Source organism: Equus caballus, chromosome 1, assembly GCF_041296265.1.
Source record: "Equus caballus isolate H_3958 breed thoroughbred chromosome 1, TB-T2T, whole genome shotgun sequence".
NCBI classification, from domain to species: domain Eukaryota; kingdom Metazoa; phylum Chordata; class Mammalia; order Perissodactyla; family Equidae; genus Equus; species Equus caballus.
Genome location: NC_091684.1, coordinates 120632310 through 120644611, shown reverse-complemented (window position 1 = coordinate 120644611; position 12302 = coordinate 120632310). Strand labels below are relative to the sequence as shown.

The window sequence follows — 12302 nt, the reverse complement described above, 5'->3', positions numbered from 1 at the left end:
CGAGGCAGGTGGTGCCATGCTCATTACAACCCCTCCTTCCCCAGGCAGATGAGTTTCCAGAGGGACCATGCCTGAGGGGGCACCTCTGCCCTGCTCACCACACCCCTCTGAACTGTTACCCCCTGGCTCTCTTCTGCATCTCATACCTCTCCAGAGGGGTTCCTGGCTGTTTTAGCTCTCTCTTTTTCATTTATCTGTGTTAGGATTTTGTTAAATTAACATTGGTTAAGTAGAGCCCTGGGATACCAGATGGTGAGTCACTCTCAGCAAAAGACCACAAGAGAAAGTGAAGTAGAGAAATTTATTACTCACAGGTCCTGGAGGAAGTACCTGGCTCGCCTCGAGGGGCCACATGGGAAAGTCAAGGCAGGGTGCAGGCAGAGAGAGAGAGAGGCAGGACCTGGGGCTCGTGCCTTTATTAGGGTCTGTGGATGCAGTGCTTCGGGTTTCCTGGGCTAAGTCCAGATTCATCAGTTCTAACCAAAAGAGAGGGGTTGTAGTGAACTCCACAGGGGTGTTATCAAAGGGTCTTACAAGGGCAAGGCCCTGGGAGATGGTGGAGACTCTTTGTCACAAGGGCTATTGGGGAAGTTCTATCAGGAACTTACATTTGCTTGTGATTCTGTGAGCTGTCATCCATGGCATGTGCTTGCTGAGGGGCTAGTGTCAGTTTAAGGTCTCTGCAGGCCATCTGGCCAAACAAAATGGATGCTGAGGCAGCAACAGCATCGAGTAGCTGAGCTAAACTCTCAGCAACCTCCCAATGCAGGTGAGTAAGGATACCCTTGTCCTTGTCCCCCAGTGCCTGGCACAGCACTGCTATAAACACTCAATACACATTGGGGAATCTGTGACTTGAGCACCTATGACCACCAAAGACATCCTATCCACTCCACACAGCAGTTCTGAAGGGCAGATGCTATAACTGTGAAAAAGTCTCCATCTCAGCCCACATTGGCTCAAATTCAAATTTAAGTGCTTTAAGCAGGTAGGGCTGGCTTCTTTCTGTGCCTGTTGCTTATGCCCTGTTGTGGGCAGCGCTGAAGGTTAGTTTGAACCCCTTCCCCACTCTCTGTGAAGTCTCACGGTCTTCCCATGTTCAGCAGTTGCTGAGGAAGGCCCAGTGTGCGACACCTCGTCCCCTGTCCCTTGTTGGCGTCCTTCTCTGAGGGGCACGTGCACAACTCCCCTGGCTGCAGGGCCCAGGCTGTTGCTGTTTAATCATTCTGTGCCTCATTTACATACTGGCCACAGGAGCCTGACACTGCTAAACATAAATGGTTTCCTTACATATGTTTTCTTTAGGGCGTTTGCCCGTGTTCTAATAGGGGTGTTCATCTTATGAGAGTCCTTTATAGATCCTAGATGAGTCTTTTGTCAGGAATGTGGTTTGCAGATATTCCCTCCGGTCTGTCTTTTCACCTTCTTAACAAGGTCTTTCACAGAGCAAAAGGTTTTAATTTTAATTAAGTCCAATTTATCAGTTTTGCTTTTGATGTCACCAAATCCAATGTCCCAAAGATTTTCTCCTATTTTTCCTCCTAAAGGTTTTATAGGTTTGTGTTTTAAACACAAATCTATGATCCATTTGGACTTAATTTTTGTTTAAAATGTGAGGTTCAGGTTTTTTGTTTATGTTTTGGGGTTTTTTGTATCTTTTTGCTGATGGATATCTCCTTTGCAAATGGCTATCCATTTATTGAAGACTACCCATTGGGTTACTCTTCCACCTTTGTCAAAAGTAGTTGGCCAATACTTGCTTTGGCAGCACATACACGAAAATTGGAGTGATACAGAGAAAATCACCATGGGCCCTGTGCAAGGATGAATGAAAATTTGTGAAGGATTCCGTATTTTTTAAATGGCACTGAATTTTCCACTTAGAAATAGTTAAAATGACCAGCCCTGGTGGCTTAATGGTTAAGTTTGATGTGTTCCGCTTCAGTGGCCCAGGTTCAGTTCCTAGGCGCAGACATACAGCACTCATCTGTCACTGGCCATGCTGTGGTGGCAGCTCACATACAAAAAGAGAAAGATTGGCAGTGGATGTTAGCTCAGTGCAAGTCTTCCTCAGCAAAAAAAAAAAAAGTTAAAACGGCCAATTTGATGTTATAAATCATATTTTACCACAATTTTGTTATATTTTACTACAATTTTAAAAATGATGTAATATTACAACAATGATTGAATTGTATGCTTTAAATGGGATAATTTTATGGTGTGCAAATTATATCTCAATAAAGCTGTTAAAAAAAATGCAGCCAAAGAAAAAAAAAACAACAATTGGCTGCAATTGTGTAGATCTCTTTCTCAGTTCTCTGTTCTGGACCATTTGTCTGTGTAGCTGTATAGTAAGCTGTGGCTGTCTAATAAGTCTTAAAGGGAAATAGAGTACTTAATCCCAAATTACTTTTGTTTTTCAAAATTGTTTTAACTCTTCTATTTCGTTTGTCTTTCCATATCAATTATATAAACACTTCTCTATATCTACAAAAATCTTGCTGGGATTTTGATAAGAATTGCATTAGACGTATAGATCATTTGGGGAGATATTTTTACTATGTCGAGTCTTCCAGTCCATGAACATAGTATGTCTCACCATTTATTTAGATCTTCTTTTATTTTTTTCATCAGTATTTTATACCTTAAGCATACAAGTCCAGTACATGTTTTGTTAGATTTATATTGAAGTCTTTCATCTGTTTACTGAGTGATTGTGGATGGTGTCATATTTTTAATTTCAGTGCCCCTGTGTTTGTTGCAGTATGTAGGAATATGGTTTATTTTTTTACATTGATCTTATGTCCTGTGAGCTTGCTGAACTTACCTATTCTAGGAATCTTTTGTAGATTCTTTGGGGTATTTTCTGTGTTGGCTGTCACGTCATCTGCAAATAGAGACAGTTTATTTCTTCCTTTCCAATCTGTATGCCTTTGTTTTCTTTTCTTGCCTTATTGCTCTGGCTTGGACTTCTGGTACAATGTTGAATAAAGTGGAGAGAGCAAATATGGTCCCTAATCATAGGTGGAAAGAATTCAGTCTTTCAGCATTAACTATGATGTTAGCTATAGTATTTTTGTAGAATTCTGTACCACGTTGAAGAAATTCCCCTCGATTCATGGTGTTCTGACGGTATTATCATGAATATATGATTGTGTGATTTGTCATCTTTAGCCTATTAATCTGGTGGATTACATTAATAAATCTTGAATGTTAAGCCATCCTCGTATTTCTGGAATAACTCCTACTTGGTTGTAGGATTACACTATGACCAAGTAGGATTTATAATATATATATATTTATGTATAGGTATGAATTTTTTATATATACATATACAACTTTATATGTATACATATATACACACACTTATATGTTTTTACACCATGACCAAGTAGGGTTTATATTATTTATAATATTTATTTATATAGTACATTATTGCATAGAAATGATATTTGTGTTTATATTCATAAGGAATATTAATTACTTTTTTATGTACTGTATTTCTTAGATTTTGGTATTAACGTAATACTGGCCTCATAAAATTAGTTCAAAAATGTTACTTTCTCATCTGTTTTCTGGAAGAGACTTTGTAGAATTGGTGTTAATTCTTGTTTAAACATGTGGTACTATTCTTCAAAATTCCTCAGAAATAAGGTGAGCCTGGAGATTTCTCTTTTGAGAGATTTGAAATTACAAATTAAATTTCTTTAATAGCAATGGGGATATTCCAATTATCTACTTCATGTTGAGTGAGTTGTAGTAGTTTGTGCTTTCCAAGGAATTGGTCTGTTCATCCAAGTGACCAAGTTTGTGTGTACAGAATTGTTTGAAATGATCCCTTATTATGCTTTTGGTGTCTGAGAACCTGTAGCAACATCCCATTTCATTCCTGTTATATATAATGTGTGTCTTCTCTTTTTTTCTTTGTCAGTCTTGCTAAAGGTTTGACAATTTTATTGATGTTTTCAAGAAGTCAGCTTCTTATTTCATTGATTTTTCTCTATTGTTTTTCTGCCTTCAATTTCATTGGTTTCTGCTCTTATCTTTATTATTTTCTTCCTCTGGCTGGCTGTGGGCTTATTTTGCTAGTTTCATAAAGTGGAAGTTTATATCATTGATTGGAGACATTTTTCCTTTTCCGATACAAGCATTAAGTGCTGTAAATTTCCTTCTCAGCAGTGCTCTAGCTGTGTCTTACAAATTTTGATTTGTTGTATTTTTATCTTCTTTCAATTCAATATATTTTTTATTTCTCTTGAGTCTTCTTCTTTGACCCATGGATTATTTAGAAGTATGTTGTTCAGTTTCCAAGTATTTGGAAATTTTCCTTTTATCTTTCTATTATTGACTTCCAGTTTTGATTCCATTGTGGTGAGAACACATTCTGTATGAGTTCAATATTTGGTTTTTTAATGGTTTCTCTAAGTATTGCATCAAATATATGTAACTTACTGCAGTCTATTGGTGTTGGTATTTTACCAGTTTGAATGAAATGTAGTTGCTTTACCTTCCTTTAAGTCCGTTTACCCTGCCCTATTTATAATTATCTTGAATATTTCTTCTATATAGTACTTTGAGAAGCACATCAGGCAATGTTATAGTTTTTGCTTAAACCATCAGACATAATTTAGAAGAGGAGAATTAAAACTTCTTGTATTACCCAAATTTTTAATCTTTTCATTGTTTTTTCTTCCTTCCTGGAGGTTTCTTTTATTATCATTTCCTTTCCATTTTAAGAACTTCCTTAGCCGTTCTTTTAGGGTAGGTCTGCTAGTGACAAATTCTCTTAGATTTCCTTCATCTGAGAATGTCCTAATTTTGCTTTCATTCATGATGGATATATTTGCTGGATGTAGAACTCTGAGTTGACAGTTCTTTTCCTTCAGCACTTAGAGAATGTTATTCCACTTCCTTCTGGTCTTACTGGTTTCAGATGATAAATGCATTGTCACTTGAATTGTTTGTCACCTATAGGTAAGATGTCATTTCTCTTACTATGTTTTCAAGGTTTTTTCTTTGCCTTTAGTTTTCAGGAGTTTGATTATTTTGTGTTTGACATAGATTTCTTGAATTTATAACATTTCATGTTCATTCAGCTTCTTGAATCTGCAGGTTTAAAATTCCTGCCAGATAATTCCAACATCTGTGTTATATAAGTGTTGGCATCTATTGATTGTCTTTTCTCATTCAAGTGGAGATTTTCTTAGTTCTTTGTATGATGAGTGATTTTCAGTTGTACCCTGGATAGTATGTTATGAAATTCTGAACCCTATTTAAAGTTTCTTTTAGCTGGCATAAAGTCCGCCTTGGACACCAGGCTGGCAGAGGAAGGAAGGCACTTCCTTGTTACTGCCAGGTGGGAGTGGAAGACAAAGTTCCCCACCCAACCCCTGTGTCCACCCTGAGGAGAGAGGGGCACCTTGTAATTGCCGAGCTGGGGTGGAAGATCAGCCTTCCCATTAGGCCTCAGTGGACTCCCCTGACTGGGAGGAAGAAGGAGCCCCTCATTACTGTTCCCCACTTGGTCTCCACGGATGCTACTTAGGTGGGGAAGCGAAGTGTGTTTTGTTACTGCTGGATGGGGGTGGAATTCCAGCCTCTCTACATGGTCACTGCTGACAATGTGGGTGCAGAGCGTTTTCCTACCACCAAATAAGGATGAAAGTCCTGCCTTCCTTCTTAGCTTGCTCTGACACCATCATTGCAGAGGACAGTGGGATACCTCATTTCAAGCCAGCAAGGGTAGAAGTCTAGGCTTCCCACTCAGCCTTTCTGACAGGGGTGGGTGGAATCACAGTTTTTTCCATACTATTTGGCTAGAGTACTGTGGTCATTGTCCAGAAGTCTTCCATCTTGCTAGGCCACATCTTTACAAGTCCTTTGGCCAGAGAGAGCAGATATTTTTTTGAGTGTGTCTTTTGGCATATCCAGGTGGCTAGCTGGTCCAGAACCCAGTGCAGAACATATGAGGCATAAAGGCCACCAGGGACCTCATCATTGTATTGTTTTTCAGATCCTGAGGTCCTTAGCGAGTCTACCTTTTACTGTCTTACCTTTCAGAATCTTCCTAGTTTTTTAAATTTTTTTTCAGTTTTGCATTTTGTTTGTTTTTTCTTTTTGTAGTATATAATGCCAAGAGTTTTAAGCTGTTCTTAGTGCTACAAGCAGGGAAAAATGTGCCTGCTTCATCTTGTCCTGGAACTGGAACCTCACATTGTTAAATTATTTTATCCCATCCATACAGGCTGGGTGTGCTCATGGGCAGCCGTGTTATTCTAATCAGTGCTCTGTTTTTCTGCCACTGAACACTTCACTTGTTGATCGTTACTTTTCAGCAAGTGTAATGGTCAAATGTATTTATTTGAGGTCCTGTTTCATTTTCATACCTTCTCATTTTAAGCCCTATCTATTTCCCCAAGTTGGTTAGATCAAATAAGTAAACCAAGAATTTTACGTGGATAACTATACATTCCTCATTTTTGTGTTTCTCTTATTCAGTTGTTTACAAGGCTTTAACAAGGAGAACCCACTGTTAGAGAGACAGGAGTGGCTGGCTCTACAGCTCCAGTAGCAAACACAGTGAATTTCTACTATTACTGCCAGAAATAGCTTAACATCTCAGGCCGCCAAACTACAAACTTGGGCAGACCCTCCTTTCTTTCTTACTGCCCAGTTGTTAGCCTTGTCCTCAAATTTTTCCTTCCAGTTCCTGCCCTCCCCATCTCTCCAGGTTTTGCTCTCATGTCTATGCACCTCCACACAGTGCTGGAGGCCACTCCATGGACACCATGGATGGTGGAAGGGGGGAGCCCTGCCTCCTGCTGTGGTGAGAATCGAGTTCTCTAAGAACCAGATCCCATTTTGCAGGCATATCTTCCCATAGCAGTATACCTTAATATTTCAAGTTCTGGTACCTCATTTGCAGGCACTACTGTTTCAAGACATGTGCCTTGGGCACACGTGCTGCTGTGGCTTTAGGTTCATCGTCATTCCGCTGGTTATGATTGTAGCCTTGCTGGAAAAAAAAAAAAACTTTTTTGTGATGAATAGCAAAAGGATTTAAGTTCCTTAGTGCCTTTTTTTGTTTAATATCTATGTTCTTCCAATTAGAAAAGTGATATGTGACTATTAGGGAAAATTCAGAAAGCATGTAAAAGAACAAACACGAACAACAAACAAACAATTATCTATAATCCTGTCACTCAAAACTTATGACTGATAATATTTTTATTCCTTGTTTTTATTACACAATCAATCCATAGTCATATGTCAATACATTCTCTCTCTCTGTCCCTCTGTCTTCTCTCTCTCTCTCAGTCTCCCCCTCTGTCCTCTTCCCTCTCCCTCCCCTGAATGCCTTTCTGCATTAGCCCCTTATACTGCTGCATTTCACTTAGATTCTGATGGGTCTCCTCCCCAAATCCCAGAGAGGATCAGAGTGCAATTCATTCCACTACTACTTTTACATCCTCCATCAACTTACTTGACCTTCTTCTCAACCTCATCCTTTGGCCCAAAAAGAGCACAGGACACCTGCATCTCTCATTTCTCCTTCCCCAACTTTCTCTCTGCCAGAGTCACTGCAAATAGTGAGCTTCCCATTTCTTGATCATAAAGTCTTGAGGTCTCTCCCTGGCAGATAGTAAAAATTCTCTGATCTAGTCAGAGAATCTAGGTCTCCCTCAAAAAGCCTTGAAAAGTTCTACTACTGGAATTCAGAAAATTGCTTACTTGCTTTTTTATTACCGCTAAGCCTGAGTTTCAAGACTATAATCTTATAAAGGAGGTTAAGAGAAGCCAACATTGAGACTCAGAGCTGATCAGTGACCGCTTTGATTCTGAGTGTAAGTCAGCCTTAAAAGGGAAAGCTGAAACATAATTTAAGGAAGAAAGATGTAAACATTCAAGATGGAATGCTCATTACAATATAGTGTGGCTGCACCAAAATTTATCCCACCGTTCTCCTCCCCTATGGATGATGTTCAGACTTTTGCTATTGCGAATAATGCTGTGTCATGGGGGGAGGCTGTTATATATACATTTTTCTATACTAGAACTCAACTTTTGTGGGATAAAATCTTAAAACTGTGATTCAAAGGGCATGTACATTTTAATGTTTAGTGTATGCTGGCACATCCTTTCTCAGTTCACATTCCCACCCCTAGTGTGTGAGGGGCACATCTCCACCACCACTGGATGTGAGGTATTCTTTTTGAGTTTTGAAAATATCATCAGATTAAAAAACAAAAGTAGTTTTTTTTTGTTTTTCTTATTTTTTTGTTTTTGCTTTGCATTTCCTTGACTGCTTGTGAAGTGGGATAGGCAGTGCATTCTATCAAACCCTTATCAGCTATCCCCAAAACCTCTTTTACAAGAAGGACTTTTACTCATTTTCATCTGTGACTGTTGTTCTTTGTCAACTGTGTAAGCTCTTTGTACATTAGGAAGTCTAATTTTTGGTCAAGTGTGTTGCAAATAATTTCACCCAGTCTCTTCTTAACTTTGTGTATATCTCATTCTATTTTACTGTAGGAATGCATACCACAAGCAAGAAGTATAAGAAGTATGAATTTTTAACAAAGGACTTAAAAATCTAAATAATGGAGAGAGATACTATGATCATGGGTGGGGAAGCTAAATTTGAAGACATCAGTCCCTTGGAAATTAATATAGACATGCATTGCTTAACGACGGGAACACATTCTGAGAAATGTATCATTAAGCGATTTCATTGTTGTGCAAACATCATAGACTGTGCTTACACAAACCTGGATGGTATAGCTTCCTACACACCTAGGCTATATGGTACTAATCTATGGGACCACCATCGTATATGTGGTCCATCATTGACTGAAACATCGTTATGTAGCACATGACTATATATAAGTTAAACACACAGTTTTAATCAGTACCCTAGGTTTTTGTTTTAACTGAGCCCAAACTCACAAATATCACCAAGAAATGCTTGATAAAGAATATAAGGGGACTTGTGACATATGCTAAAAGCATCACTTATCTATTCTAGTGCATTGGCACCAAAATGAAAAGAATAAAAATCACTGAGAGTAGAGATTTTACAAACAGATTGAAGCATAGATGTATTTTAACTCAGTGGGAAAAGATGGCATATTTAATGAATATCTTATCCTGATCAATGATGGTGGAAGAAAATAGAATTGGATGCCATCAATATGCCATGTAGATGAGTAAATTCCAGATGGTTTTTAAATCTAAATGTAAGGTAAAAATTCAGACGATACAGATATTAGGAGAAAGTTTAGAAGACTATCCAGGGAGGCCTTCTTAAGTCCAGAATGATAAAGAAATCGATGGGCAGATTTGGCTACATAATAATACTTCAGCATATTTTCTTTTGATCTTTTGCATAAGCACTTTTACATTCTTGAGGAAATGCCATATATATGGTTTTTCTCTTGATTTTGTTTTTACTTCTTCAGTGTTTCTCCATGGCATGTAAATCTTTAAAAATGTAACTCCAGTATCTCTCTCTGTTTCACTTTATGCATGTACTATCATTTATTCAGAACTTAGAATTTTTAAACAGAAGCCACAATTTCTTGAAATTATGTTTTTTCAAAAGTGGAAAACACATTCCATAATATCTTGAATAGAAATTTGACATGAAAGACGCGTGGCATACCATGGTACCAACTCTCAGGATGAATCAATTGGGTGCCATATGGCAAACCAGACCTTGTGCTCTCACAAATAATACAGTGGGAAAACAACACTTAATAAATTGTCAGCACCATTTAGTATAAAACAGGAAGAACATTAGTAGGCCCATCCCCACACCATTTATATTTGTAGATAGAAGGTGGAGTACAATGTCCCAAGGACCAGGTGCTGATTACAGATGTTTGGCAAAATTTGTATGTAAAATCAATAACATATCCAGGAGATTTTTCTTTGATAGTACCCCAACAGTTTTCATAAACACTTTTTTTCCATCTTTATTGAGGTATAATTGACATGTAACGTTGTATTAGTTTTAGGTGTACAGCATGATGATTTGGTATACATATATATTGAGAAATTATTGCCAAAAACTTAACATCAATCACCTTACATAGTTACAATTTTTTTCTTGTGATAAGAACATTTAAGATCTACTGTCTTAGCACTTTCAAATATACAATACAGTAATGTTAACTACAGTCACCATGCCACACATTACACCCCAGGACCTTATTTGTCTTATAACTGGTGGTTTGTACCTTTTGACCACCTTCAGCTGTTTCACTCACCCCCAACCCCTGCCTTTAGCAACCACCAATCTGTTCTCTGTATCTATGAGTTCAGGTTTTTTTAGATTCTTCATAAACACTTTTTAGGAGTTTTAAGAGAAGGAATAGAAATTTGATTCTGCAAATTATGGCAGTAATGTCCACATTGCATAACATTCTGGTACAGATGACTGGAAGAAAGGAGTGGATCCTGTGAGCAGTCACAACTTGAAATGGTGTTACTAGAGACCAGCATAGGTCTTCCCTCATTTTCTCACTGGTGAGAGTTTTTGTAGGGGAATACTTGAGACATCATACATCTGAATTTGTGCAGTACATTTAATAAAGAGGTAGCATAACATAATGGTGAAATAAAAACATACACATGCAACAAACAAAAAACTGCATTTGAATCAGAAGATTTGGGTTCAAATCCCTAAACTGTCACTTACCTGTTGTTAATCTTGGAGAAGTCACTTCACTTCTGAGTCCAAGCTTTCCATTTGTAAAATGAAGGTGTTGGATTTTAGGTTATTTCTAAGGGCTCTTTAAACTATAACACTGTTCTTATAAATTCTTATAAATGGTAATGATGGAAAGCTGTAGCCTTGATGAGTTTAATGAGATAGAATTCACCATTGTTGACTACCATAACCAAATAACACATTATCTATTAGTCATTTAGTTAAGCCTAGAAATGAGTCTTTAGTGGTTTGCCGTGAGGCTGTCTTCCTTCCTGTCTAGCCATTTTATAAATGCTATAGGACAGGGATTGACAAATATGCCTGGTTAGGCAGGTGACTGGAGCCAAAGGGAATCCAAGTGAGTTCTGATAGGCAGGAGTACTGGTGTGCTGAATCTAACCCAATAAAATTCAGTGCTGATGACTACAGAATGGTGAGTTTAGATGGAAAGATAAAGGCAAAGAAGCAAACAAAGAACAGCTGTTTAAGTGGGAAGCAAGAGCCATCATGTAACCAGTAACTTCATGTGAGTTTCCGAAGCCACAGTAAACTGGAATGGGACAGATGGGTCCAACTAATCAAGGCTTTGCGCTTCTCTATCCTGTGGGCCAGATCATGTCTGAAGGGTTCTTGGCCAGAGCAAGGAAGGTCTAGAGGGAGTAATTTCCTGACTCTAGAGAAAGTCTGGTAGGAAGGGAAAGAATAACTACTGGGTGTTCTATTGTCCACGATAAAAATCAGTTGGGCATATTTGTGTGCTTCTATTTCTGGACTCTCTATTCTTTTCCATTGATCTGTGTGTCTCATCTTCCACCAATACCACAGAGTCTTAATTACTGTACCTATATGGTAAACCTTAATTTCGAGTACATTGATTCCTCCAACTTTATTCTTTTCAAAATTGTTTTAACTATTTAACTTTCCATATAAATATTGCAGTAATCTTGTCTATATCTATAAAAAAAACTGCTGGATTTTGACAGGAATTGCACTAAATCTGTATGTCAATTTGAGGAATATCAACAACTTTAGTATGTTGTCTTCAAATTCATGAACACATAATGTTTCTCCGTTCATTTAGATCTTTGCTTTATTTCATCCTTGTTTTGTAGTGTTGAGAATACAAGTCCTGTACATGTTTAGTAAGATTTACAACTAGGTATTCATTTCTTAATGAGCAATTTTAAATAATATTGTATTTTTAATTTCAGTGTCCACATCTTCATTCATAACAGAGAAATACAAAAAATTTTTGTGTGTTGATCTTGTATCGTGGGACCTTGCTGTAACGCTTATTAGTTCTAACAGTTTTTGTAGATTCCTTGGGGTTTTCTACATAGAACATCATGTCACCTAGAAATAGCAACAGTTTTATTTCTTGCCTTCCAATCTGTGTGCCATTTATCTCCTTCTCTTACCTTATTGCCTTGGCTAGAATATCCAGCACTATATTGAAGAAGAGTGATGACAGCAGACATCATTTCCCTGTTCTCTATATTAGGAGGAAAGCATTCTGACTTTCACCATTAAGTAAAACGTTAGCTGTAGTTTCTATAGATGTTCTTTATTAAGTTAAGGAAGTTCTCATTTA

The 12302-nt window shown here is 37.8% G+C and overlaps 1 protein-coding gene and 1 non-coding gene across 5 annotated transcripts in view; both read left to right on the top strand.

The window, feature by feature from the left end:
- Positions 1 to 12302, top strand: part of OTUD7A (OTU deubiquitinase 7A) — a 379739-nt gene that overhangs the window by 139108 nt on the left and 228329 nt on the right. The gene's annotated exons all lie outside the window — the stretch shown is intronic.
- Positions 1757 to 1858, top strand: LOC111769860 (U6 spliceosomal RNA). The gene has a single exon (XR_002802695.2). It is a non-coding gene; the product is annotated as a U6 spliceosomal RNA (small nuclear RNA).